The following is a 6339-nucleotide window of genomic DNA, read 5'->3' as shown; positions in this document are numbered from 1 at the left end:
CAAAATAGTGAAAAAAGGGAAATTTACAAAATTAAATTTTTTTATTTCTTTCTAGCGCTATTGTTTTTTGTTTATTAAAGCAAAAAATAAATTTTCTGCATCATTATACAGCCACACAAAAAAAAAGATAAGTTCTAACCTGGGGTTGAGTCTATATTTTTTATATAGTTTTTGGGTCGCTGAAACCGAATCCGAAGTCTGTTTTGCTCCATCACGTCAGGTTTTCGAGATAACGTTTTCACGAAAAAAAATTTTTTCTCTGATCTGGATGTACGAATATGTTAATCATATAAGGGGTATTCACGATCTGGTGCAACAGGCCTAGTAAAAATGTAAAATTTTATTTTTTTACAATAGATCGTGAACGGCCCTTTTCTTATCTATAGTAAATATTGAAGCATGAATGAAATCCATGATGTTTTTTTTTAACAGGGTTGTTCCTCCACTGTTGCTTCTTCTTTTTTTCCATTTTTTATAATTTAATTCTTTGTTTTGTTCGGGTTAATTAATTTTCACAAATTATTTTACATCAGAAGAAACTAAATTACGGGTATAGAAAAAGTGCAAGACTGTTGTAAAATTTTAATCCGTATATTTTGTTGTTGTAGTGTTGTAAGATTTTACACTTTTGCAATGATACAAGACCAGTTGCATAGGATCGTGAATACCCCTATAGTTTTTGGGTCGCTGAATCTAGATTCGAAGTTAATTTTCACCTATCACGTCAGGTTTCCGCAAGGGCGTATACAGGTTTACTTCTTGGGGGGGGGGGGGGGGGGGGGGGGGTCACGCTGAAATTTTTTTTTTACAAAAGTATAGACTTGAAAATGTGCTACTTAAATTACAAATATTTAAATTTGTTCGTTTCGCATTTTGAACCGAACAGTATCGGAGAATTACTAAACAAAGAAAGGTATGTGATTCGTTTTGCTTTAGTTTAGCCTTAGCCTTGAGCCCAATTGCTTAGACCATCCTGTTCTAAAAATTAAACTGTATAGGTACTTCGATTATCCGCTAGCCCAAAATCATTTTTAAAAATACATACTATGAAAATCTTCTTAATATTAAATAAATGTGGTAACTTTTTAGTTGAAAGTCTTCCTAAGGCAAACGAATCACAAAGTTAAAAAAATAGCATTTCGAAAAAAAATATTTTTTTAAATCTTATGCAAATTTTATTAGACTAGGTCGATAACATTTTTTATAATATAGTAAAATTCAATGCAGTTTGCATAACACCCAACTACAACCGACCCATGTTTAGGATAATATCCGATTTAAAAAAACTATCTTTGGCGTAAAACATAATGCTAGTTTAGGTACCTATAGAAATTTTGGTAATTTTAAACGGTAATATTATTTTGAACAAAATGCTTTATATTACCTACTTATTAAGAATTTTACAAAATATGGGTCTGATTTCGTCAGCCTTCGGGTTACAAAATAACACACATTCAGTTATATTTATAGATTTTCTTAAATTGGTTCTTAAAGGTTAATTTTAATATTCTAAGCTTGCTGGAAATATGTATTTAATTAGCTGTAGACAAGGTTACTTAAATTCTTACCAATAATTGGTTTAGCATTGATGATTGACAAATCCATAGAGGAAGGAATACCTAGAGAGCCGACTCGTACCCCCCTTACCTAAAACACCCGCAAATTTAATTTCAGATAATCTCTCTTATTTTTCTCTTGTTTTCCTATCTGTGAATACGTGTGAAAAGTACAATTCGTTTAATACCTTCCTTTCACCAGTAGATGTCCTCACAAATTTTGAATTTAAACATGATTTTGGTTTGTACATGAACTTGAATAGCTCAAATAGCTCACTCCAGACACCCACCTTTCAATAAATATGTACAGAAATAAAAAAAAAAGGTTCGTGTTTTGAATTTATTATATTATTTTTTTATGAATTTATTTCCTACTGAGCACTTAAATTGTTTTTAATTGTTTTGAGCTCAACTCCACAGTTGAATGTGTTGGTGCCATTTAAAATGCACGGGAAAACTACCACAAATAAGCACTGTGGAGTTTTTCCTCTCATTGCAGCTTGTAGGGTGGAAGAGAAAAACCAACCGAAGTCGCGTCTCTAGGTATTCCTTCCTTTATGGACAAATCGATAGTTGTTTCAAAAGATAAAGTAAAAATACTATTATATTTTATAAGCAAACAAAATTCACAAATTCTTGGCTTTTTAGATAATTAAATAAGGGAGCGATTTCTTTTTGTGACTGTATTTGTGTCTAAGTGACCGATGAAAAACAAAAAATTATACAAAACTTCATAGTAGGAACAAAACAACGTAACATTTGTTTGTTTTGTTCACTAAAAATGATTTATATTTCACAAATAAACAAAAATTGGCTCTGGTTCTTCATTTCTTTACAAAATTTTATTTTGGTTTGACGTTTTGTATTTGACAAAATTGTAGTGTTTGTGAAAATGTGTGTAAATACGTCTCGATTTAAAAGGATCGATTCTTCGGGAAAAAGTAGCGAATTTTTTTTGTCATTGGAATTCATTTAAGGAAAAAGTAGCGACTGCAAGCCGACTGCAGATCGAATTTTTGGTTATTGAGAATTCGACATATAATATTTTTTCTTTTGCACTATCAAGAACGTATTTTTTTCTAGGTGCCAAAGAAGAAAAACATTAATCGCCACATGAAAAAACATCCATTTAAAAATGAACTGACTGTGACCTCCTGGGAAAATTTTGCGTGACCCACCGGCACCGGTGGGTCACATGGTGGTCAACGTGTTAAGGAAACGTTTAAAATTGAACAACTTTTAAGATTGCTTTATAGAAACGACCGTTATTTTGTTTGTTGGTTAAGAGCTGCTCACTAAAAATATGACCGCATCTTCAAAATAATATGGTAAAATAGTTCGTTGACACCAAAAAATTTTTTCACTTTTCATTTTCGTTCATGTTCTAAAACTTAAACATTTTAAAAATCATCTTAATTAAGTATAACTTACCAAATTATTGTTTAAGATTTGACTTCTTGGGGGGGGTCATGACCCCGTGACTCCCCCCCTTGTATACGCCGCGGCGCGCCGTTGGGTTTCCGAGATATCATCAAAAAATGTCAAAACGAAAAATAACAAAAGTTCTTATTTGGGGATGCTAGTATGTTAGTCGTATGTTTTTTGGGTCGCTAAAACCGAATCCGAAGTCTATTTTGCCGTATCACGTCAGGTTTTTAAAATATTCCCAAAAAATGTCAAAACCAAAAAAAAAATTCGTATCTCACAATTTTTGAGGATATCTCAAAAACCTGACGTGATACTGCAAAATAGACTTCGGATTCGGTTTTAGCGACCCAAAAAACATATGAATAACACATTCACGCCTCCAGATAAAAACTTTTGTTTTATTGGTTTTGACATTTTTTGAGGATATCTCAGAAACCTGACGTGATAGGTGAAAATTAACTTAGAATCTGGATTCAGCAACCCAAAAACTATATGATTAACATACTCGTACATCCAGATAAGAGAAAAAATTTTTTTCGTGACATTTTTTGTGGTTATCTCGAAAACCTGACGTGATGGGGCAAAACAGACTTCGGATTCGGTTTCAGCGACCCAAAAACTATATGAAAAATATAGTCGCAGCCCCAGGTCAGAACTTTTTTTTGTGCGGCTTTGTTATTTTTGATAACGAAGAAAAAAATAACAAAATAATAAAAAATTACACGGTGTAACACCCAAAATATACGCGGGCGGAGACCTATCAGGTTTTGTAGAGCTAGTCGCACTGAATACGAAACGGTATTTGAAAATCCCCTAACACCCCCAAAATCTGAAGTTAAGGGCAAAAAACGGTTTTTTGGACCTTCACCCATTGAAACAATTCTAGCTTCGACAATTTTTTACCCATTTTCGATTTTTTTACAGTTTCTGATAGAAGATAAATATACCTTTTCAACAATGTATAAAACATGTAACTCGGTTAAACCACTTAGAATTTATAAGCTGTCGAAGTTCAAAAATTCCATTTTTTTCGTCATTTGCCCAACTTCGGCATCAATTTAAAGTATATGTTTTCAAAACAACATGCTATTTAAAAAATATATTCATAAACAATATCTATTTCCCAATCAATCGAGGTATTTTTATGAAAATCACTCCAAAATTGGCTGAGAAAAAAATTTTTTTCGATTTCAACCCAGATACAGAAATTCGAACTTTTAGGTATAGAACAAAAATGTTGTTTCGGCAAGTAGTAGGATAACCTGGGCGCCAGGATTTGATAACGGGTTTTTGTAGAGGAGCTCAATACAAACATTTTTTTTTCTCTAGAAGGGGGGTCTATCTCCCCCCGTTTAGGTGGGAGGGGCAGTTTCTAAAAAAAAAATAACAAAATAAAAAAAATTATTAAAAAACAACGGCAACATTTACAGTAATAAATGATACCATTTCCGAAAGGAAAAATTGTACATTTGATTCTTATTTTTAAATCAATATAATATAACCAATAGTTTTTGAAATAATCGATTTCAAAGTTAAAAATAGGCGAAAAAAAAATTTTAAAAACTCATTTAATACTATTTTTGTCCAGACTGTGAATTTCAATAAACAAAATTTTAACACACAAAACTGCCTCAATTGATTCCTTATCGAACAGTGAAAACTATATGTTTCTATGTCTTCTAGTTTTCGAGAAAATTGAAAAATAAAAACAAATAAAAACAAAAAATATTTTGAAAAAAGAAAAATCTGATAAAATAATTTTTCAATTTTCTCAAAAACTAGAAGACATAGAAACATATAGTTTTCACTGTTCGATAAGGAATCAATTGAGTTTTCTGTGTAAGTAATTTGTTTACTAAAATTCACAGTCTGGACAAAAATTGTATTAAATGAGTTTTTAACAAAAAATTTTTCGCCTATTTTTAACTACAACGGCAAAAAATGATAGATTTCAAACTTATTTTATGACAGTTTTTACGACGATAAAATAAAAAATTATGATGCAAAAAGCTTATTTTTTGGTTTCAAAAAAAAATTTTGTAGTTTTTTCCAAAAACAAATATTGCTAGAAAGAAATAAAAAAAAAATTTAATTTTTGAAATTTCCCACTTTTTCACTTTTAAGGTCATTTTAAGGTTTGTATAACTACAATGGCCACTTTTTGCAAAAAGTCAAAAAGTGAAAATTTTTAAACTCATTTTGTGATTTAATTTTGTAAATTTCCCACTTTTTAACTTTTTAGGTCATTGTAGTTATGGCTTTAACATAAAAAACGTTGTCGTGCGACGTAGTTGGTGTGGTAAAGCCTTTCGAATTGATTTGTTTGATTAAAAATTGTCGATTCTCACTTTCAAAGGGATGTTTTGTTTAAAATTTTATTGCCACACAGTACCACGGATTAACTTTTTACTACTGTATACTGTGAAGACCAGCACCTGAACGCACCTTCCTTTAATAAATGTGAACCTATCTTAAGTCTCTAATAAATATCTGAACGCATTCACTAAAATTGGAAAACTGAATACCACAAATATCATTTCAACTGGAAGTGCGCTAAATAACGCCCTCTCCCTTCCGGAAATTTAAACTTCTACAAGCTGAATGAAAAATAAAATGCACGACTGGGTCGCACGTACTTGCTCTTGTAGTTCAAAGTATCTTTATCTTAAATTTCTTTTGGAAATCTTAGATTTTTTAAGTGTCGAGAAAAAAAAATAAAAAAAAACATCGAAAGTTAAAAAAATTCAATTAAATTTTTGTTTTCCACAACTTTTTTTTTAACTTTTTTACATTTTACACTTCAAAATGATATCTGTAAATTTTAAATAAAATTGACTTATGCTTTGATAAAATATATGAACCTTAAAAAATAAAGTCAATTTTAGCCATATTTCAGTTCTCCGCATTTTTTGAGAAAAACTAAAAACGCAGATTTGTTAGAATCAATAAGACTATTACGCACACCAAATTTTATCAAAATCGTTATAGTCGTTTTCGAGAAAATTACAATACCTCGAAAACGTTATATGGGAGATATGCATTAAAAAGGAGATATTAAAAAAATAAAAAAAACGGACCTAGGAAATTACGTAAAAATCATCTGTAAAAAGTTTCAAGCAAATCCATCCATCCGTTTAGGCCCTAGCTCGATGTACAGATGGACGCACAGACGCACAGACCGACGGACGGCATGACGAAAACCACTTTTTTGATCTTCTCCATTATCGTAATGTTGGTTTTGATTAAAACCTTGATTTTTTTTCTACACGAAACCAATACTTGCCCTATAGAGCAAGTAAAAAATGAAGTGTGAATGACAAATTTGAGTGAAGTTGGTGGAGGTTGAATGATTTGA

The sequence above is a fragment of the Episyrphus balteatus genome, chromosome 4 (assembly GCF_945859705.1).
Source record: "Episyrphus balteatus chromosome 4, idEpiBalt1.1, whole genome shotgun sequence".
In the NCBI taxonomy this organism is placed as follows: domain Eukaryota; kingdom Metazoa; phylum Arthropoda; class Insecta; order Diptera; family Syrphidae; genus Episyrphus; species Episyrphus balteatus.
The sequence above is the reverse complement of the archived record's forward strand: the minus strand, read 5'-3'. Positions refer to the sequence as shown.